The sequence below is a fragment of the Pinus tabuliformis genome, chromosome 2_2, assembly GCF_031772625.1.
Source record: "Pinus tabuliformis cultivar Carrire ecotype Pingquan chromosome 2_2, CPIR1, whole genome shotgun sequence".
NCBI classification, from domain to species: domain Eukaryota; kingdom Viridiplantae; phylum Streptophyta; class Pinopsida; order Pinales; family Pinaceae; genus Pinus; species Pinus tabuliformis.
The window spans coordinates 1,285,349,568-1,285,372,423 of NC_142300.1; the positions used below are offsets into that span (position 1 = coordinate 1,285,349,568).

General features: G+C 38.5%; 1 pseudogene across 1 annotated transcript in view; it reads left to right on the top strand.

Annotated features, from left to right (window-relative positions):
• Positions 1 to 6,941: 6,941 nt before the first annotated feature.
• The window catches only part of LOC149198169 (UDP-D-xylose:L-fucose alpha-1,3-D-xylosyltransferase MGP4-like), a 35,162-nt pseudogene continuing 19,247 nt past the window's right edge, over positions 6,942 to 22,856 (top strand). Inside the window, exons 1-3 of the transcript XR_016254799.1 lie at positions 6,942 to 7,936; positions 8,200 to 8,361; positions 10,812 to 11,025. The product of XR_016254799.1 is annotated as a UDP-D-xylose:L-fucose alpha-1,3-D-xylosyltransferase MGP4-like (transcript). The remainder of the gene's footprint in view (positions 7,937 to 8,199; positions 8,362 to 10,811; positions 11,026 to 22,856) is intronic.

Sequence of the window (22,856 nt, forward strand, 5' to 3'; positions counted from 1 at the left end):
TAAAACCTTGACAGTGTGTCAAGGAAACCTCCACGGGCCAAGGGACTGGAAATCTTATTAATCAATAATGATTCTCCATATTACAAGCCTCTTGGGCAATCACCAATTTATATGGGCTACTTCGTTACATAACTTCCTTTGGTTATAAAACCCACTGACAGTAAAAATAGATTTACCAAGATAACTAATCATTTACATTGTTGTCACTTTCAACAATCTCCACCTTGACAAAAAATTTCCTAATTTATTGCCCATGCCCATTCATCATCTCTTCTGCAAGCCAAGAGAAGCCAAACACCATCGCAACTTCTCTACTGTAACTGGTTTCGTGAATGTGTCTGCACAATTCTCCTGTGTATGTACCTTTTTGACAGTTACTTTGCCGCCATTGATCATATGTCTCACAAAATGATACCTTACATCAATGTGCTTGGTCTTGCCGTGATAAGCTGGATTTGTAGCCAAATGAACAACACTCTAACTGTCACATAACACATTCACATTCTCCTGCGTCCTTCCAATAGACCTTTTAACAAGACTACTTCTTTACTGACATCTAAAGCAGCTATATACTCTGCTTCGGTAGTGGACAAAGCAACAGTTTCTTGAAGTTTTGACATCCAACTAAATGCCCCACCTACAAGAGTAAAGAAATATCTTGTAGTAGATCTCCTTTTGTCCAAATCACCTGCATAATCAACATCCACATATCTACATATTGAACCTTCACTACCATTAAAGATGATACAATGGTCACTTGTGCCTCTCAAATACCAAAGCACCCATTTCACTGCTTGCCAATGTTCTTCTCCTGGATTTTCCATGAACCTGCTAACAACTCCAACTGCATGTGAAATGTCATGTTTTGTAGATACCATCGGATACATTAAGTTTCCTACTGCATTTGCATATGGTACACGAGACATATACTTCTTTTCTTCATCAGTTCTAGGACTCAAAACCAAAGAAAGCTTAAAATGAGAAGTTAATGGAACATTAACATGTTTCACATTGTTCATACTGAGCTTTTCAAGTACTCTTTCCACATACTTCTACTGTGATAACCAAAGCTTGCCATTTTTCCTATCCCTGTGTATCTCCATGCCCAAGATATGTTTTGCTGCTCCAAGATCCTTCATATCAAACATCCTAGAGAGTCGAGCCTTTAACTTGTTGATCTCTTCCAAAATTTTGCTCGCAATAAGCATATCGTCAACATACACGACCAAGATAATGAATATTCCATTGAAAATTTTAAAGTACACACAATGATCATACTCACTTCTAGTAAAGTTCTGGATCACCATGAAGGAGTCAAACTTCTTGTACCATTTCCTGGGAGACTGCCTCAAGCCATACATTGATTTCTTAAGCTTGCAAACTAATCTTCTGTTGCGACCTTGTACAAAACCTTGCGGTTGTTCCATATAAATTTCTTCATCCAAATCTCCATGAGGAAGAGTTGTTTTAACATATAACTATTCTAACTCAAGATCAAGTAATACAGTTAGTGTTAACATAGTACGAATAGAAACAAGTTTTACGATTGGTGAAAAAATCTCATGAAAATCAATACCTTCAACCTGAGAATACCCTTTTGCAACCAACCTCGCCTTATACCTTTCGATACTTCCATCAACATTCTGTTCCAATTTGAAGACCCATTTGCATCCAACAACATTTCTCCCTTCATGAAGTTCTACAAGATCCCAAGTTTTGTTCTTGGCTAAGGAATCCATTTCTTCGTCTGTAACCCTTTTCCACTTTTAGCTATCTACATCATCTATTGCTTCCTGATAATAAGAAGGTTCCACATCTTCAGTAATCAATGCAATAGATGAAGCATAATCTTCATACCTTTTGGGTGTTTTTCTTTCCCTTGTATACCTTCTTAGAGTGTTTGGTTGCTAAACTAGTTTTGGAACTTCCACAATTTCCTTTACATCTTCTTCACCTTTTTCTTCAGAAGTCTCTCTTTTCTTTCGAATTTTTGAAAAAGGTTTAGCCTCCAACTGAATTTGTTGATTCAACAATACTTGTTCCTGTTCAACTTTTTCAACATCTAATTTTAGAGGAGAAGATTCATCAAATTTTACATCTCTACTAATGACTATCTTCCGCAAAGAAGGATCCCACAACTTACATTCATTCACCGCATAGTCATACCCAACAAAGACATAACATTTTGCTTTTGGGTCGAACTTTAGACGCTAATTCTTTGGAATAAGAGCATAGGCATCACAACCAAACATCCTTAAATGTGAATAATCCCAAGGCTGACTCGACTAAACTTCTTCATGAATTTTACAATTAATGGCAACTGAAGGTGATTTGTTAACTAAATAACAAGCAATAGATATTGTTTCTGCTCACAACTCCTTTTGCAGGTTAACATTGGTGATCACGCTTCTGGCTCTTTCCATAAGAGTCTGATTCATACATTCAACAATGCCATTTTGTTTAGGAGTATAAACAATAGTTTTATGTCTAACAATCCCTTCATCCTTACAGTATTGTTCAAATTATAGGGAAGTAAATTCACTGCCATTGTCAGTTCTTAAGCATTTAATTGGTTTGCTTCTTTTCTTTTCCACCATAGCTTTAAATTGCTTAAAAACACTAAATACATTAGATTTTCTTTTCAATGTATAGACCCAGATTTTCATGGAGAAATCATCAATAAATGTTAAGAAGTATAATGCACCTCCATAAGATACAGTAGGAGATGGTCCCCAAAGATCATAATGAATATAGTCCAAAATTTCTTTACTATTATGACTTTGAGTTTTAAATTTTTGTTTACATTGTTTTCCATACACACAATGTTTATAAAAATCCAACCTCAAGGATTTCAAATCAGGAAGCAACTTGTGATTCATCAGTACTTGAAGACCCTTCTCGCTCATGTGACCCAGCTGTTGATGCCATAGGCGAGTACCTTCTTCTGCCTTCTCAAATACAGTTGCTGCCTCACTGACCTGAGTACTTCCTTTAATTCTGTAAAGGTTTCTGATCTTCTTTGCCTTCATAACAACCAGAGTGTCTTTTGAAACTTTTAACACTCCTTTTTGGCCTGTAAAATTATAACATTCTGAGTCCAACACTCCCAAAGAAATCAAAATTTTCCTCAACTCAGGTACATGTCTAACATCAGTTAATGTTCTAACTGTATCATCATACATTTTAATTTTGATATTTCCCATCCCAACCGTCTGAACAGATACATTATTACCCATAAACGCAAAACTACCATTCACAACTTCATATGAAGTGAACCAACTTCTGTGCGGACTCATGTGCTCTGAAGCACCAGAATCTAACAACCAATTTTCATAATTCTAAGAGACATTACAAACAGGTAAAGCTTCATCTACCATACCCAATTCAACAGATAAAACTTCATCAATCATACCCGACTCAACTTGATTTGCTTCCTTCTTTGGGTTTTCAACAAACTCCTTTCTTTTCCAACAATCTTTCTTGAGGTGTCCAATTTTGTTGCAGTACCAACATTTGGATTTACACTTTTTCCCCTTTGACTTTGATCCGGAATAACTCCTTGCTTTCTCCCCTCTTTCATTTGACCAGCCTCTGGTTACCATGGCTTCTTTTACAGAGGTTTCAATGCTAGACTTCCTCTGTACTTCTTCAGATAACAGAGCTCCCACAACTATTTCAAATTCCAAAGATTCAGTTGTGCTCAAACTAATAGAAGCTACAAAGTGGTCCTAGGACTCGAGCAAAGAACACAACAAGGTGATGCCTTTGTCTTCTTCTTGAAATTTAACTTCCATATCTGACAATTGGCAAATACGCATATTAAAAACATTTAAATGTTCTGCAATTTTTGTACCCTCCTTCATCCGAAGACTATATAATTGTCTTTTTAGATAAATTCTGTTGGTTAAAGATTTGGTCATATACAATGTTTCCAGTTTTCCCCATAAACCTGATGCCAAGGTTTCTTCAACAATGTTGAAGAGAACCTCATCTGCAAGGCACAACTTGATGGTAATGAGAGCTGGGGCATCCAAGTCCTCCCAATCCAAATCCGTCATGCCAACAAGTTTCTTTTTAACCCCGTCTAAAGCTTTGTGCAACCCTTATTGCAGCATCAAATCCCTAACTTTTAGTTTCCACAATGCGAAATTGTTCTTTCCAGTGAATTTATCCACCTCTAACATTCGTCATTTTTGCCATTTCTTTCTACAAATCCTCCTGCTAGGGTTTCCCTATTTCAACTAGGGTTTAAAAAAAATCTCTAGTTTCTTGGATTTCCCTTCATATTCCAATTTTTTTGCTTAACAAACCCTACTCCATTCCACTTTCATGAATTTTCACAATTTTGTTTCTTTCCAGAATATTAAAAGATGACTTTTCTTTGCTTCAGTTAAAGAAACCCTACTCCTTTTCTTCATCCAAAATTTAATAGTTTTCTGAGAATTTTCACTGATTTTTTGAGATTGCCATTTTTTTTTTGAATGCAACATAATGCATGTTTCTTCAACCCGTGACTGCGCCCTTCAACGTATTATATTTAAAAAAAAAAAAAATTAGGAATGCACATATCAAGGAAAAATACCTCGACTTGGTCGGCCTTGTGAGTGCACAACACTGTTCTCCCCACAATCAACTTAGATTATGCTTGACATCAATGACTTTGTGGGCTTCAGGCTCTTCAACCGACGACTCAGTGTCAGCCACAGACTGCCAATCGAATCGACAGGCAACGCGGTTAGGCTTCTCTAAAAGGGTCAGGGTCTAGGCTTCTTCAACCGCTCACAAGATCGCTGCTGGAGGACAATAAATTCACCTGCGACAACAACAAGATTGCTGACCTTGCGTCGCTTCAGAACGAAGACAATGGTTCGGGTTGCTCGACCAACAACAATGGCTCACCGAGCTGCACACACGCAACAACAATAATGGTGGCATCAAATTGTTTTTCCTTCGGCAACTGTTTCTTCGACTGGTGGCTTAGCGACTGCCTTTTCCACTAGCGACTCAGCGACTGCCTCTTCCACTGGTGGCTTGGCAGTTGCCTCTTTGACCTCTTCACGGACGAGCTTTTTCTTCAACCAATAATGAGCTCTGGTGGAATCGGCGGTGTGATTTTGCTCAGTGGGCATCGACTTCTTCCACGATTCGCTGACAATTTGTAAGGTGTAACTTATCTCCCTCACAAATACTCACTTCGACTCTAATACCACTTATTGATTTCAAATTCATTAATATATAAACAAGAAAGAAATGTAGAAATATAGGAAATTGAAAATCAAATAAAACTAACATAATATTTATGTGGTAAAACCTTGACAATGTGTCAAGGAAACCTCCACAGGGCAAGGCATTGGAAATGTCATTAATTAAGAATGATTCTCCATATTACAAGCCTCTCAGGCAATCACCAATTTATATGGGCTATTTCGTTACATAGCTTCCTTTGGTTATAAAACTGACTGACAATAAAAATAGATTTACCTAGATAACTAATCGTTTACATTGTTGTCACTTTTCAACATTGCAATGCAAATCCTTTAGCTTAATGATATATATATATATATATATATATATATATATATATATATATATATATATATATATATATATATATATATATATATATGATTTTGATGATTGAATTGAAGAGGAGAATATTTTAACACTCACCTCCCAACAAAAGCACAACAAGAAAGAATAATTGTGGTGTTTTAGAGTGTTCTAGAGAGTGGTTCCGAGGCTACAACCTTCTAGTAGTCGATTAGACACATGATAGGCTTTGCTTGAACAATTGCACATGGTAACCAAGTTTGAGAGAGCCAAAGAAAACGAAAAATAAAAATCCATGACAGAGAATCAAACTACAAAGACAACAGATGTTGGATCAAATTACGAGAGTGTTGCCTTGAATGTGTTGACTTGCAACATAGAGCAGGCTTTACTGCCATCACCACTGATCAAACCAAGCAACTATTGCCATTACTAATGATTATCTAGCAATAATAGAAGCATGTAGATTGAATAATAACATACACAAAGCCCAACATAAACTTCGAATCGTCAACTACAAATTTTGAGGTTTTGTCACCCTTCCAACAAAAAATCATAATGTAAACGAATTATGAATTATAGATTCCAAGATTTTTTTTAATAATCCAATAACAAATCCAAATGCAAATGAATTATGAAATAAATAAATATAAAATTAATAGCTCTTAAGTTTTGATAGCACTCTACAATAAACCAGCTAGGTAATAAACGAAGTCACAGCCCTAAAGGATCGGATTCAGATAAGGAGCAACCAATGTGTACGATGGAAAACCAGCTAGCCGTTCTTGACTCCCCTCCCAACATGGATGGTTGGCGAAAAGTGGAGAAGAAGAAGGGCAGGAAGACTTAGGCCAGCTGGGCTTTCTTTTTGGGCTGTATTGGAGCAGCTCTCATTTTTCCTGCCTTTAGGCAGTGTTGTATATTGCAGGCTGTGTGATTTTTCCCCACACAGCTAAACTGAATGCTTTTTGCATATGCTTGTAACTTTTTATTTTAATAAAAAGTTCGCTTTTTTTCTTTGGAAAAATAAAACTTTGAATTTATTGTCCAACTTTTTTTTTTAAAGAATTCAGCCTCCCTCTCCCTCTCCCTCTCCCCACATGAGTTAGAGTGAGGTTGCTAATACCAAGGCAACGCACATAAATACTCACTTACGAGTTCACATGGATCGGAGTCAATACAACAATATTCGTAAACAAAACCCTTACAAATATAAACATTATAACTCATCATATCACTAATAAAAATTTAAGCATGATTAAATAACATAATAACTATTTCACTTAACCCACTAAAATAACCCTAATAACCGCAAGTGAAATAACCCTAATAACCGCAAGTGATTGATTGTCCATTTTATAATATGCTAAATAACCCAACCCAACCCAATATTGATGAACGAACACTTTTCAATACAAACCCAACACCATCCGACCTATAGCCTGGAAACCATGAAACTAATACTGCCGAGCTCAAAACACTCCCGAATTCAAACAGAAAAACATTCATATATGCTCTCGACTCCGCGATTGTTATACCATTCAGATCTGGTGAACATTGTCTGATTACAAAGCAAGCGCCCATTCGAACATTTTCATGGGTCGTTTTGGGGTTTGATTACATAAGCAAAGGGCCACTTGAACACTTTCATGCTTTGTTTTTGGGAGCTGGACGCCGATGCTTCTAGAGGCACCTCGGCACAGACTAAGCACTGAATGTCAATGGATGCAGCATATCTGAATTGGTAAAGATGCTTTTGTGGTTTTAATTTCATCAGAGCTCCACATTATAGCTTTACGACAAGGCTATAGCCAGAACTATAATTCATTGCCCAGTTTTTCATACTGGAATTCAATACCGAAGTTTTGCAGTTAGTATTTATTTTCCCTTTAATAAAAGAGAGTCGAAAGTCATGGCTTTTCTGCACCAGCGACAGCAGCAGCAGAATTCTCCTCTTCATTCTCTGTCCAAATCATCCTTTTTATTGTATACCCATCAGAGATCAGTTTTGAGTCGCACAGGCCTGATCCTCTTGCTCTCCCTTGTGGTCATATTGGGTACTTTTTCCCCATGGATTGGTGTTCGTACATCTCTGTTTTCGAGCACTGGTGGGTCTCGGTTGAGGTGGAGCGATTATACGCTGGCTCAAGCACTTCAAACTGTGGCCAGAAATGGCACTGTTGCAGTGTGTGCTGTGAGCCAGCCTTACCTGCCTTTCCTCAATAATTGGTTAATCAGCATTAGCAAGCAGAAACATCAAGACAAAGTCCTTCTTATTGCCCAGGATTATGCTACTCTGTACAAAGTGAATAAAAAATGGCCCGGGCATGCTCCTCTCATTCCTCCTGCTCCACATCTGCAGACAACGCATCGGTTTGGATCCCAGGTTTGTGGTTAAGAAGTGCATTTGACATGCGATGAGGTTTCAATTGGAGTTTACTGTCAGTTTGTTTTTATTTTAGTTTGTTTTCTTTTGCTTCTGTTTTTCCAGTACATTGTTCAAGTCTAATTCATATTAAATGCGAAGTACCATCCTTTATGGGTTTCATCTCAATGCTTTTTCTTTTCCTCTCTTCCAATCAGATATATTGATCTCTTGTATTGGAACTTATCTTTTTGTTTGATTATTTGGTATTTTTGTTGTGGCAGGGCTTCTTTAATTTTACATCTCGCAGACCTCGCCACCTCCTACAGATATTGGATCTTGGTTACCACGTGATGTATAATGATGTTGATATGGTCTGGCTTGGCGATCCTTTTCCTTTCTTGAAGGGCAACTATGATGTTTATTTCACAGATGACATGACTGCGGTATTCTCTCTCCCCTTGCTTTGCTGTCTTGTGGTTGCTGATAAATAAACAGGGCAGTTGTTCTGTCGTTGGTGCCCCCTTGCATGTATGGATATTAGACAGCAAGATATGCAGAATAAGATAATAAACTGTAAAAATTTGGTGTTACCTCGTTTCCTCATATACTTAATCAGAAAAAAGTTCCAGACAATTACCCTGATTGCCGAGAACAGAATACAGTAGACCTCAAGGTAGTTTACAAGGATACTTAGTATATAAGTGGTCGTTCAGATCCCGAAAGATCAAATCATTCATAAAATCTAGGTGCCCTAGAGCCTGGCCAATATCTATAGATAGGAGATACTAAACTGAAAATTGATCGACACTAGAATTTCTTAAAATACAGTTTGAGATTTAGATATATAAAGACAATTACACATGGACGATTACTTATTAGGGAAACAGTGAGGAACTACAAGTGGCTGGATAGGAATGAAAGACTGAAAACTGGATGGATAAGAATGTGAGGAGAGTATTAATGTTGATTCGAAATCCTCGGCATCGTCACATTTGTATTTTATTCTAATTTATTTTCTTCATTTATTTTCCTGTCAACGAGGGCCCTGACAACATACCCACCATTAAAATATCCTGCTTGAAAACTGCAGTCTTCCAGAAATGGTGCATTCATTGGTCAGATAGCAAGTAAACATTTTTGGTTTACCAGTGCAAAATCTGAAGTGTCTCGGACCTGTCTAGAATCTCTTCAATTTTCTGATAATCTCTGTTGAGTCTGTCCGCCAACACATGTAACAAATTGCTATGTGAAAGCAGTGCAATATTTTCTTTTATAAGATCATGGGATGGCTTATCCTGAGGTTCAGTTCCCTCTGGTTCGGTCTAGAGAGTTGTTCACTGTAGTCCCTATGTTAATTGTTTAGCGCAATGCATTGCTATTATGAAGTTGTTAGTATAACATTGTTGTTTTTTCCCTGACCCTATACTGACATTAATTTTGATTTAATTAATAGACTTAGATTTGGGATGTTTTATGCGTTCCTTTGCTACATGCACTGTGTATGCTATATCTTTTTGGTTCTATTGACCTCTTTTTCCTCTTCCGTAGACAAAAAAACTCAAAACTTATTTCTTGTGGCATTTGGTAGTAGGTACAATGAACAATTATATCCATTGTTATGTTTAGCCTTGTTTGATACCTCAATGCAGCCTTCTTTCTCGCTACTCTCCAATGTGCAAGCCAAGTTTGATGTTTGTTGTGCTTGTGCTTGCTTGACTCAGGAACTGTTATTGTGGGGATTCATAAAATGCTATATTTGTTAGTCTCAATGGTTTTCCCAACACTGTGCCTTTTGTTTTGAATGGATCATCCAATCCTAGAGTTGCAATTGTTGTCATATTCATAATTCGATCTTGTAGCTGCTTTTGTTGGATGCCTGTAGTTGTATTCTCTGTCTTTAGCTTCTCCAGCACTCTCGTGAGAGTGTCCTTTAAGGTTTCTTGCTGCCATTGTTGCTCTTATGAGAAAGTGTGACTCTGTGAGGGCTGTGATTGATATAATTGTCCAACCATGCTGTGCAGTTCTTCTTTGTGTATATCCCGAAGAAAATATGCCTAATGTCTGAGGAAAAGACCGCATTCTGAATATCTGAAATTCACCCCAGTTAAGTGTATCCCCATGCTATAGGCTGGTGGAAATGACTGTTGCACTAATAGATCCAGGCTATAAACTAGAACAACAGAATATCTTAATTAGAAACACTATTGTGAGATCAGCAATCATAGATGAGAGACACATCACAGAGCTGTTCCTGAGTGTCTGTTCCCCCCCTATAGTCTGGTTTAAAGATTTTCTGCAGGAGGCTTGTTCATCTGATTTCTCTCCGGGTAGATGCTATGTCATATAATATCACTTGAAATGGCTACTGCAAACCTATGAGTCTAACGTGCATTCTCTGTAGGATACGGCACTATCAGAGGCCAGCAAAGATTGTAATTTTTACAATGCATGAGAAATGATCTGAAATTTCAGTATGTATATTGTAGAGTGTTTGCCCCTTATTGGCATATAGGACTGGATTACTGGTTCTTTTTTTCTTTTTCTGATATTGGGAGAAATATGTTTTTCAACATGAGTTGCCTGTGGCTGTAGTTCTTCAAATATATTAGCATCAGAACAAAGAGGGTACTTCTCTGAGTGTGGTTTGAAGCATTTATAATGGAAAAGAAAAGAAAAGATCATAGTAAATTTTATTTTATTATTTGCAATAACATTAGGAAACTAACATTTAGATGAGGAGTTCCTGAATGGTTGTACCAAGTAGAAGGTGAACAAGAGGATTGTTTAGTTTATTTGCTTGAGTTCTTACTATCTAATCAGCAAGGAATGCAAGCTTATTGAATTTTCTGGGCTCATCTATTACCGTTAGGTTCATGCAAATTTTGTCATGCAGGTTAAACCGCTCAATTATTCTAATGCTTGCCACCTCCAGGTAAGAAGGGGCATACTTAATTTGTAGTTGCATGATTTTTCTGCATCCCACATTTGGAGCAAAACTTGTATTAAGAAAATGGATAGAAGAACTTGAAATTCAGCCTTGGTCTCGAACTAAAAAAACAAATGATCAACCTGCATTCAACTGGGCACTAAATAAGACTGCTGACCAGGTATCTTTACACACCTTTGCTTATTAAAATGATTTCCATTGAATTAATATTATCGAGGACTATATAATTATCATGTTCATGTAATTAAGCTAAGAACTACATTTAGGGATGGTCAATTTGCAATACTGACTGACATATTTCAGAGTGAATGAGGTCAATTGATAATATAGAAACTATTCCTTTTTGATGATATAATGGATAATTTTAATTTCGAAAAATTGCTGATTTTAATTTGTATAGGTGCAAGTGTTAAGAGTATGTACAATAATAAAAAATGAAACAGGGTCAGAAATCAAATACTTTGGCATGAAAGATAGATATCTATTTTCCAACAACTCTTACTGCCCTAGGGGTTGAGTCCCAGGGCAAATGCTTAAGACAGTAGAAGGTGTAATTGAGCAATAGACAGTTACTAAAATACAAAGCACACACCTGGAGAAATGGCTAAAACAGCACATTAATATTACATTGTAGCATAATATACTATTCATTGATGATGAAAAGTGGATTCATGAGTTGTTAGTTGTCACACACCTCCAAGATTCAGAGTGTTAAATATCTTGAAACTCTGTGCACTACTTAGATGAATCATTGAAAACAAGGCAACTGAAACCAAATTTACTTTCATCAAGATACAAAGTGTCTTAACAATCAATAAGCAGTGGGAGAAACACCAGAGATAAGAACACATCCACACAAAATTGACATGTTTGTTTTACCCATGAAATTCAATAGGAAAGACTTGCTTTCTTTGTTGTGGTCTTTTATTGATTGTTCTTTGATCAAATGGATCTATTATAATTCACGTTGCTACTGTAGCCAGCAATTTGTCACTGAGAAAGCACTAGGTTTCTCCTCACTATTCTCATCTCTACAATTGTCCTTGACCCTGCACAATTGATCTCTGCTGAAGGAAGTCTCGACCTGCTCTATAATCTTGATCCCTGCTCCACAATCCTTGCAAACTTTGGCTCCTAAATCCTTGTACACTTCAGGCTCCTAAATCTATGCGCACTTTGGCTCCTAAATTATGCACACTCCACACAAAGAATGATCTATTTAATTGTGCCTTTGCCCTTCTCTCTCATAAAAGAAATCGATGCATGCAAGGAGGCCTAGTCGAATGCCAATTCACACTAGTGTCACGAGTTTCCTTTGCTAGTTAATTGGAGCAAGTCCCAGTTACACTTGGACTAGCTCTCAGTTAACTAGCTCGAGTTCCTCCTTGATTTACTCTAGTTGTGATTGCAAGTTAACTGAGAACTCAACTCGTTCTCTCTCCAATCAACATTGAAGTCTTAACTCGTTCTAACTCAACTTGTCACTGCCACCTCATCCTGTAGTCTAACTGAAGAAGACTCCAACTAACTGAAGCTCCAACTCTACACATGCAAACTTGATGACCATTCCAGTAAACTAGAAATCAACTCATTGTAACTGAAGTCTATCTCATGAATTCACATTCATGCTAGAGAAAGACTAATTCGAGGTCTTCACTGGCTAAGGCACAAGTCAGAAGGCCTTCCATCACTATATTTTGAACACAGAGTGTTAAAAAAAGAAAATGATGATGTCTCTCAAGAACGTCCTCTTATGTTTCTCTATCAAATGAAAGGTTTTGAAGAGTATGAAGTAATAACCAAAGTTTAATCCTTAAAAATAGATATTGCAATCTCAACCTGTAATAAACCTATTTTATTACTGGTCAGATGATTAATCATCGGGTCCAGCAACAACTTTAGTTTGTGGAGGCAAAACAGCCAGGGTTGTTTAGTATACAATGTCAGGGATATTTTGTTGGTATCAAAGCCGCTGTTCTTGCAACTCTGAGTGATATTCACATCAGTCATGTCGAGATTCAGTAGCTCCCATAGGTCAAGAAGTCAAAGAATGTCATAAGACAAGAATTAGCAAACCTTTTAGGCTTTAGCTCTCAATGATGAGTACATGAACTTATGGGAAACTTATGGCAAAGAAACTCTTGAAGATACCTCTTAGGGTAAAGGTTCAGAAGAGGTGGCTGTTGGAACTTGAAGATTCTAGCAAGTATATGTCAAGTGAGAATGGCGTTTGTACAGTCCATGGAGTTGATGAAGATCCTTGCCTTATTGATAGGTCATATAGAGACAAGGATGATGATAAGAATGGCAGTTCTCAATGCATTGTTCTGCAAAATCAGTGGGTTTAGTCTACTCCAAAGGATCGAGTTCTTGATTTCTCAGAGGTAATGAACACAATAGAGGACTTGATTCCTCCTTATCACTGGGTTTAAGAGAAAATTGAAATTGAAATTTGTAATAATGTCCACTAAAGGTGAACACATGTCAAAGGGACCAATTATTACAACCAACAATAAATAGCTAAATCAAAATATTGGGGTGCAAATTACCTAATATCCCTCCTAAAATGAGATGAAATGAAATGAGAAAGGAGTACAAGAGCAGCAGGAAATGAAATGGTATAAGCATAGGCATACAAGTAGGTTAACCCAAGAAGAAAATTCCTATACAATGAAAAAAGAGCAAGTAAAGAAATGTAGCCTATACAAAAATGCAGCTACCAAAGGTGAGGGGGGAGGGAGTTAGCCTTGCTTATTATCCAAATCAATAGTGCAGATATCAATACCAAGTTCCTTTTGAATAATGTCTTTTGGATAGTGGCTTGGAATGATGGGGCTTCAGAGGGTAATCTTGGGTGGCATCAACCTACTCATGATAATATTTAGTGATGAAGAAGAGGTAATATACCACTCCTAACATCCAAGGCCAAATGACTCATAGTAGGAAGGAATTAACTAGTAAGGCATCTTTGAGTAGGTGTTTTGCTTAAACTGTGCCCTCAGGCAACTTTGATCCTCCTAGAAGCCCTTGATCTAGAGCAACATGGATGTAATGTCCCCAATTTTGGATTACCTTGTGATGTGGTTAGGAGGGATTTCTAGAGCTTGTGTTAGCCCGGTCATAGGAGCGCGATTACTCCATTAGCGGGCCTAGAGGGTTTTGGAGGATTTTTATGGGGTCCGACTGGGATTGCTTGCCATATTTCATCATCAAGATTAGTTCCGCACAATTCGATCTTGGTTCTGTTGCATTTCGACGATTTTTGTAAAACATAGTTATTGTTATAGATTTCCAGAAGGGCATTATGTAAAATATCTAATCCGTCCAACGTTTCGGATGGGAACTCCATCTATCATTAGGCTCTCTCTTTGGTCCTTGATGATGGATGGAGTTCCCATCCGAAATGTTGGATGGATCAGATATTTTACATAGTGCCCTTTCAGAAATCTATAACAATATGAATCACTGTGGAAGTCTCCAATCATTAACATAGTTATTATCAAACATATTTTAATTATTTATGCTTAAGGTGCAATTTTGGGCTTATTACTTGTGTTGGACACCTAATCCTAATGGGTTAGTGTGGAAGTCGAATGGACAAAAGCAGTCCAAGAGACCTTGGGATCTGAAACCCAAGAGTCACATATTTGTACTATAAATGTATATCTGATGTTAATAAAAAATGAACTCAATGATTTATCTTTCCTATTCTATTGTCTTTACTATCCATGTGAGTTTAACATGGTATCAGAGCCGCTTGTTTTTCTGTGGCCTGTTATGTGCATGTCATGTCAGTCCTGGCCCTCTGCCATATTCTTTTCCAGCGCTCCTGACATGCTGCCTCTGCCATATAACGCATCTGTCCAAGCCGTTCTGAGATGTCTGTCTTCCCTATTCTATTTATGAGACCTGCGTTCTCTGTCCATATACGCTCCATTTACTAGAGCTGCATCTGCCTGAGCTTTTGCCTGACATAACGCTCTCTGCTCTCTGGCGCACCAGTGCTGCCTTTGTCTTTGAGAACGTTGTAGATTCTTCCGTTGAGGAGAATTGATGCCGACCTGCAGCACGTTACTCTCAGAAACATTCAGGTACATTCCTGACACTGCGTCCTCTGCCCTGCTGAATGTGCGTTTTTGATATTGAATGCACCTGAGCGTTGTTATACCCTTTTTTTTTGCTGCCTGTCAACGCTGCCCCTCTCTCTCTGTCCTCTCTGCCAACGCTCTAGTGCTCTGGCATCGTTTTTGGTTCATGAAACGCCACTGCAATCTCTCCATGACGCTCTCTATTCCATTTCCGATTCAATAGCTGGGACCACCTCTCTCTTGTTTTTCTCTTCTGCGGAAATTTGAACTCAGCATCACGTATCTGAGAGACCGCGGCCTTGATTATTGTGAGTGCTCGATTGTGCCTCTGATGTAAAATCCGTGAATGCTGAGAGTGGATTCAAGACGAGCATTTGTGATACATCAATCTGATGCGTGGAAGCGTTGACGGAATATAGTGTTGTGCCTGAGGTGCCTCCTGGTTAATGCAGTCAAATATGATTCTTGTAAATGCAATGAAAACAAGGATAGGCTTTTCAAACTTCTAGCAAGTATCACGTACAATAATCTTATGAACTATTACTATTAGGATGCTTTATATGCCTTCTTAATGGTTATAACAGAGTAACTTGCTACTTGTTTATTCGGGAAAGTAACTGCTCTGAATTTCCCTATTTTCACTATTTGTGCCTGATAAAGTGACTTGTAGCTTCATAAATCCACGTGGAATGGACAAGGCTTTATGCAAGTGGTGCCTGATGGTGTTTTGAGGCTTGTTTCTTTGAATAACACGTTTGTAATGTGCAAGCTGTCATCCAGCAGCGGAACAAGTTATTGTATGTGACTCATATTATAGTATGCAATATCATGCTTATACTTGGAGCGGGAGAAAAGAACTGATGATCTAGAAGAAAAGAACTGATACACGTGGTATGCATGTGATGTTCGTTATGCTATTCGATGTGTTATTTGAGGCATTTGTATTACATATGTGCATCGATTGCGTTACTCCTGTTTTGAGTTGAAGGCTGTAAACATGAATCTGCTATGTACAATGGACTTGTGGTAAAGCAGCGGGATGTAAACATCGTGTATGAGATTTGCAGAACAACGAACGAGACTTGGAGCAGTGCGGCATTGTTTTGGGTTATTCTGCGAAGACAGATATTGAAATATTTGCTGTTGGAAACACTGTACTTGGTATTCAGTTCCATCCAGAATTTTCAGAGGATGTCTTGTTGGACATACTAAAGTTTCGCCGAGCACGAGGAATCATTAGTGAAGAGGTTGCCAACGAAGTGATACTGAGTTTTAAAGACAGACAGCCGGACCAGGATATTCTTTCGAGAAAAATAGCTTGTGCGCTCCTTGTTGAAGACTGTGCGGTTCCCTTTGTGCGTTGAAGACTCTGGTATTTTATTTGAAAACAGTGTTTTTGAGTATTGTTAAGATCAGTCGCATGGATATAAACAGATTTTTACGAGGTAAGACGGTGTAATTTTTTTGTTGAGGAGAAGTTTGGGCCTAGTGCATAATAGAATTCAGAATTAATAAGTTTGAAAACTCTGCGAATTAATAAGTCTTGAGAATATCCGGCCGACCGCTGCCCTTCAAGGTTTTTGTTTTTTTCCTCTCCGACGTGCATTTACTGAATTGTCCTATTCATGTGGAAATACATTATGCAAAGGTAGTGTACCAGATCGTACAACTATCTCCATACCAAATTCCTGTTCGCAGATAAATGTGTTATCTAAAACAAATTTGAAGCGCAGACCTACACAGGGTGTGAGCTCGAGAGACTGCCCATATATAGCTTTTCTATCAAGTGTAGATCGAATCAATCCACCCACAAGAAGTGACCTGGATTTGTTTCTCTATTTGTACTTTTTGTTCTTCTAGTTGAATTTCCAACAGATATTTTGGTTATCAAGGTGCGCTGAGGCGATTTTGTTGATTTCTGCATGGAGATTTAGAACTTTAACTGAACTGTGGTTATGAGCGTTAACAGTGTGATATTTTATTGATAATTTTGTACGAGTTGGTGAAAGGCATTGCTTCTGTATGCAACCATGGAGTCGTGCAGATTGCAAAATCACTAATGATTTTTTCTATGCCACTTAGTTGAATCTGGTTGGCCATAACAAATTTTTTATGCCTGCCGCTTGCATCTAGAAGGTATTTAGCAGTGATGATGCACATTGATCGTGGATTGAAGGTATTTAGCAGCTGATAGTTTTCTTTTGCAGCAGTCGAAGGATTTCTTCAAAATATTAGAGGATTTGGGTAACTGTTGGCTAAATATAGAAGTACTCGGTGATATTTGTATAATTTTGACAGTTTCAAGATATCTTTGGTTGATTTTTCCCTTTAAGCTATAGGGCTTTCTTGTGCAACTTGAAGATATTTAGCAGCTTACATTTTTCTGTGGGATTTGGAGGTTTTTTAAGGGGTAGAAAAATGGCTAAGCTTGAAAGAATATTAGAGTTATTGAGAACTCTAATCATGTCCACTGCTAACAGCACAGTCAAAATTAACAAAGCCTCTCTTTCAGACATTCAAACATGTCTGCAATATGCACAAGAAAAGATAGAGTTTTTGCAGCTTGAGACAAAGCTACAGCAGGAAGAATTATACAAATGGAGTCATCATTCTGAACCTGTTTCTGTTAAGAACAATGAAGCAGACTCCCATAAACAGCAAGTTAATATTGTTCAAGTTCATTCTGTGCCCAATAAAGCAGCAGTTGTACATGCAGATACTAAGACTGCACTTCCCAAGCCCATCATCAGACCTTGGGAACAACTTGTCCACAACAAGCACAAAACTGGTCTTGGATATGACAAGGACTTGTCCTTTCATATTCCAGACTATGCCAAGCCCATTCAGTTTCAGAGTGCTGGATTCATTCATGACAGTTCACTTGCTCCTCATGACAGTTCACCTCCAGCTGTTCCAGATTCTGCGCCTCTTCCACAGCAACAACAACAACAACAACAACAGATCGTGAAATGCCAACACTGTGACCGAGTTGGCCATTTGAAAGATCACTGTTTTGATCTTCATCCATGTAAGCACTGTCATAAAACCAGCCATTCTTCACACAGATGCTTCAGAAACAAACGTCCTGCAAGAACAAAGATTCACCTTGGATGGATCGCTTCTTGGCAATGGGCATCAACAGTCAAGAAGATATTCCAAACACATGTCAGAACTTGTTCCAGAGTATTGAACAGTCTTGCAGTTGAGTTTTCTCCATCTTCTCACCTTGTACCTGACAGGGGGGAAAATGATGGTCATCTACAAGCTTCAAAGTCACATCAAGCGAGCCTGAGCCACAACCTGCCACACCAGTTTCAGAGTTGCAGCCAGAGACAAAGATGCCCGTGAACAGATTGAGAACACTTCCTCTAGCAGAAGACACCAGCTTCTTGCCAGTTTTGGAAGAGTTCCAGGAATTGCATTAAGCATTCCAGAGTTGTTGGTCATCCTTAAACCATCACAGATTAAGAACACTTCCTCTAGCAGAAGACTCCAGCTTCTTGCCAGTTTTGGAAGAGTTCCAGGAATTGCATTAAGCATTCCAGAGTTGTTGGTTATCCTTAAACCATCACAGGTTGAGACTTCCCTTTTCAGGTTGAAGTTTTACCTTTTATGCGGGGTGAGACCTCCCTTTTATGGTTGAAGGTTTCCCTCTTTAAAACAATAGGATCACTTCCTCTAGCAGAAAACTTCAGTTTCTTGCCAGTTTTGGAAGAGTTCTGGGAATTGCACTAAGCGTTCCAGTGTTGGTGGTCATCCTTAAACCACCGCCCTTTTTTACCAACATTTCATAGAGCACATTCAGCCTAGTGCTACCATGCATTTTTTGCACATTTTGTATTACAGCTCTCTTCTTGGACTCATACATAACCCTTCGGATTAAGGGGGGAATGTTGGACACCTAATCCTAATGGGTTAGTGTGGAAGTCGAATGGACAAAAGCAGTCCAAGAGACCTTGGGATCTGAAACCCAAGAGTCACATATTTGTACTATAAATGTATATCTGATGTTAATAAAAAATGAACTCAATGATTTATCTTTCCTATTCTATGTTTTCCATGTGTGTTTAACAACTTGGAGGAACACCTTAGTGTTATAGTTCGTTGGAAACAGGACAAAAAAGCCTACAAGGAAGGATGATAAAAAGGGGCTTTAGATGGTCGGTGTGATCATGGTAGTGAATTAGGTATTTTCTGTAGTTAAAAGTGACTTTAATTAGTTAATAAAAAGTTACTTTATTAAAAAAAGAGGTGAAAAGTGCTTTTGGAGGAAAAGACAAAAATGTGGCAAAATATTTAAGTGAGTTATAAAAAGGGGAAAATAAGGAGTCTCTCCTCATTCTTTCTTTCACTCACTTGAGAAATATAATTTTGGAGAGCTCTTGAGGAATAGATTAAGATTTTTGGAAACCTTCATTCTGGTTGCTAATTTCGGTATTGAAACTATACACCTTAGTTAGTATTGGAGTGGAATCACTAAGATTTCGTCATTGGGCTTCATTGTCGACGGAGATAAAAGCACCGACAGAAATGAAGAAGGGTTGAAGATGTTATCAATTGATTTTATCATTTATAATGTGGTATTCCTTCTTCTTTTCTTGCAGATCGAGGAACACACATTTTGAAGGCTGAGTATTTTTATTCTTGCTGGAGTTTGGAATTGAGTTGAGTCACTAAAAGGGGCCTAAGCACTGTTATCTCTGTGGGCCATAAGCAGCCATCTAAAGGGGTCGAGTCTGTTGTGAAAGGGACGGAGTTTGCATAATGTGAAGAGGGTTGAGGGCATCATTTCATTGCTGGTTGAGTTTGTTGGGTCACAACATTTTTGGTCACTAAGACACCACCTACAACAGTCACGAAGGAGGTTGACACTCTTAGAAATAAGAGCTGATATCCTGGCCAAGTTTATTTCTTTCTTGGGGTCGAGCTACATCCACATTATGGAGGCCGAGCAACTGTCTTACAGAGGGCCGAGTTTACCTTTATGAGCTGATTCATGTGTCTAAGGGGCTGAATGTTACTGTTGTGTATAAAGGATGAATTTTTGAGCTGTATACTTCATATTGAAGGCTGAATTGTATTGTCATCCGTTATGAAGGTATTTATTCACTGTTGGTACATTTCTGAGTTGATTCCAAAAAAGATAATGGAGTCATATATCTATTGCTGGCATCCTTCAAGCGGCTGAAGCTTATATTGTAATGCTGGTGCATTTCTGGGCTTTCTTATCAGTGACCTACAACCATATATATACATCAAAGGTCTGCTGATATTTATCATTTTATTTCTCTTATGTATTGCTAGAGTACCCTCTATTAGTGGTATGTACCCCTTTCAAAGTCTAATATAAATTATATGTTGTTGTGTTGAAGCATTTTCATGGTGTCTATGTGGTTCTGTGTTTACCTTTATTGAAATAAATTATAAAAAGTGCACCTACAGCCATATGTACGCCAACTATTTGACGAAATACCACAAAGACCAACTCAGTAAAACTATAAATATTAGTGGGAATATTTGAGATATTCCAAGGGGTATGTTAGAGTGGTATCAGAGCATAGTCTTGGACAACTGTGTGGTTTGAAGGGCAGATTATAACATTAAAAATAAATAAATGAAGAAGTTTCCAATTCAGTTAAAGCAAGAAGAACTATTTGCAGAAATATATCAAAAATTTGAAGATTACAGCAAAAACTTCACAAAGGCGATAGAGCAAATCGGAGCATGGGCATCATCAGAGGCGGCAAAAAAAAGAAGAAGAAATTGCAGATATGTGGGTGATGAAGATAAAAAGAGCACAACTGCCGAACAAATCCCAGTGTTAGTGTTGCAAGTGTATGAAAAATGATGATTGGAAGTGATGCCCATGATCAAACCTCCCAGGACGAATTGGGAGAAGTCATACCTGTTTAAGATAAAGCTAGCCTAGATTCACTCAATCAGGTTGGTACAAGGGTTTGGGATGAAGGAGAGTTAGATAATGATGCAAAATGCCCATCATCATTTAGCGAGATTGTTGATTTGGTTGATGAATACAAGAAAATCATAAGGCCACTTTTGTTTTGATGACTGTTGATGATGATTCCCAAGAGGTGTGCAAAGATGATAACACTCAGGAAGTCAATGGTATGAACCCAGACCCATCAAATGATTTCTTTAATGTTGAAGATGTTGCTCATACACTTACTTGTGCCCATAATTTGGAAAACCAATTGAAATTAAGCGCCGACAAGATCATGGTAGCCACGAGGCATTATGATGATACAAAAGCATTAGTGGCCGACTATTGTTGGAGAAATGCAGTGACACATGAAAGTTGGGGAGAAGTGTTGGGAATGGGTTCCCCTAAGAGCAGTTTTGGGGATAAAAGCCCATGTTTTGGGACAATTTTGTAATAAAATTGTAAAGTCTCCGCATTTTGTGGTCGTGAAGCGCGAAAGTGTCAAGAGTCATAAAGAGTTGTCCACCCTTATTTTGTAAAGTGTCAAGTCGGCTGTAAAGATTTTACCCATGGTCCGCGGACTATGGGATTATATAAAAGAGAGCTAAGTAAGCTCGCTCTAAAGGGGGAGAATCAATTAAGCTTTAGGAGTTTTGGTAGAGGAGTCTAAACATTTTGGGTCTTAGCGTAGGTAGAGGCTCTGCAGCTGAGTGCGCAGAGGCCTAGGGTGGAAGTCTGCAGCTAAGTGCGCGGATCCCTGCAGCTGTGTGCGCAGGGTGGATAGAGTCTGTATTAATTGGAAGATATCAATAAAGAGAAGTATTCTGCAACTACTGTGTATTTAGTCTCTATTAATGTATTTGATTATATTGTGTTTTGGGTTTATTTTACAATGTTTAGTTGATGCGCGAATGTATGGAATTATATCGGTTAATTGAACGCAAGTAAAGATATCAGTTTATGCGATGCTAACTGTAATTGAGTGGTAAGATAAGTAAAACACTAGAGATAATTTGGGAACCTATACAATACATTGTCATAGCTGCGCGAAAGTACCTGAACCACGAGTTAGGGCTGCGCGAAGGCTAGTCGTACACCTTTGCGGAGGTACTGAAGGGTGGAATAAAGGGTAGACTGATAGAGCCCTAAGGCTTGGCGACCTGCGCGAAAGCAGGGGCAGGGGGTATAAATCGACATCACGACCATCTCAGGGTGCGGAAACTTGGTTCCAACATCCCCCCATACTACTTCAGGTGAAACTTCGGTCTGTGCTCTGCGGGCTGATGCCGAAAGGGCCAGTAGTGTAGGGATTTGTTTCGCTGACTAACGTTGAACCTGGGTCAGGGCCCATAAAGCCAACAAATGGTTTTGTTGCCGGGACCAGAATCTGCATGAGAGATGTGTGATGTCGTATCACTGGAATCCAACTAAGAAAGAGATCGAAGACTGGTTGGATAGGAAGATCCACGAATTCGCGGTGCAGGAGAACAGAAATCCGCGACTGACAAAGGAACAATGGCTAGATAGGTACCTGTATACAAAAATCCACGAGATCTTTTTCTGTTCCTTTCCAGTTGAGTTATACGAGTGGATCATGAAGCTAGCGGATAGCCAAGGAAGGTGGAGGCTTGACGGTCCTATTGTCTGGACCCCGGAGTTAGTACAGAGACTGGAAGCCTCTGAGGATAAGATCGCCTGCGTTGTCGATCATTGGCTCGATCGTATCATAGGAGGGTTTGTGACAAAATTCGCGGTCGATACCTCAGTCAGTTATAGCGAGGCAGAGCAACGCTTTTTCAAAGGTCTGCGAGGTAAGTACTTGAAGTCTTTAAATACTTGGATTAAGATGTTATTGTGCGAAAAACAGGTTATGCAGCTACCTTGATGTTCGGAGCTACGCGAAGTGGAAAGACTTACAGGAACGAAGGAAGAAAGGGTCCTGAATATAGCCCACTGATTTCA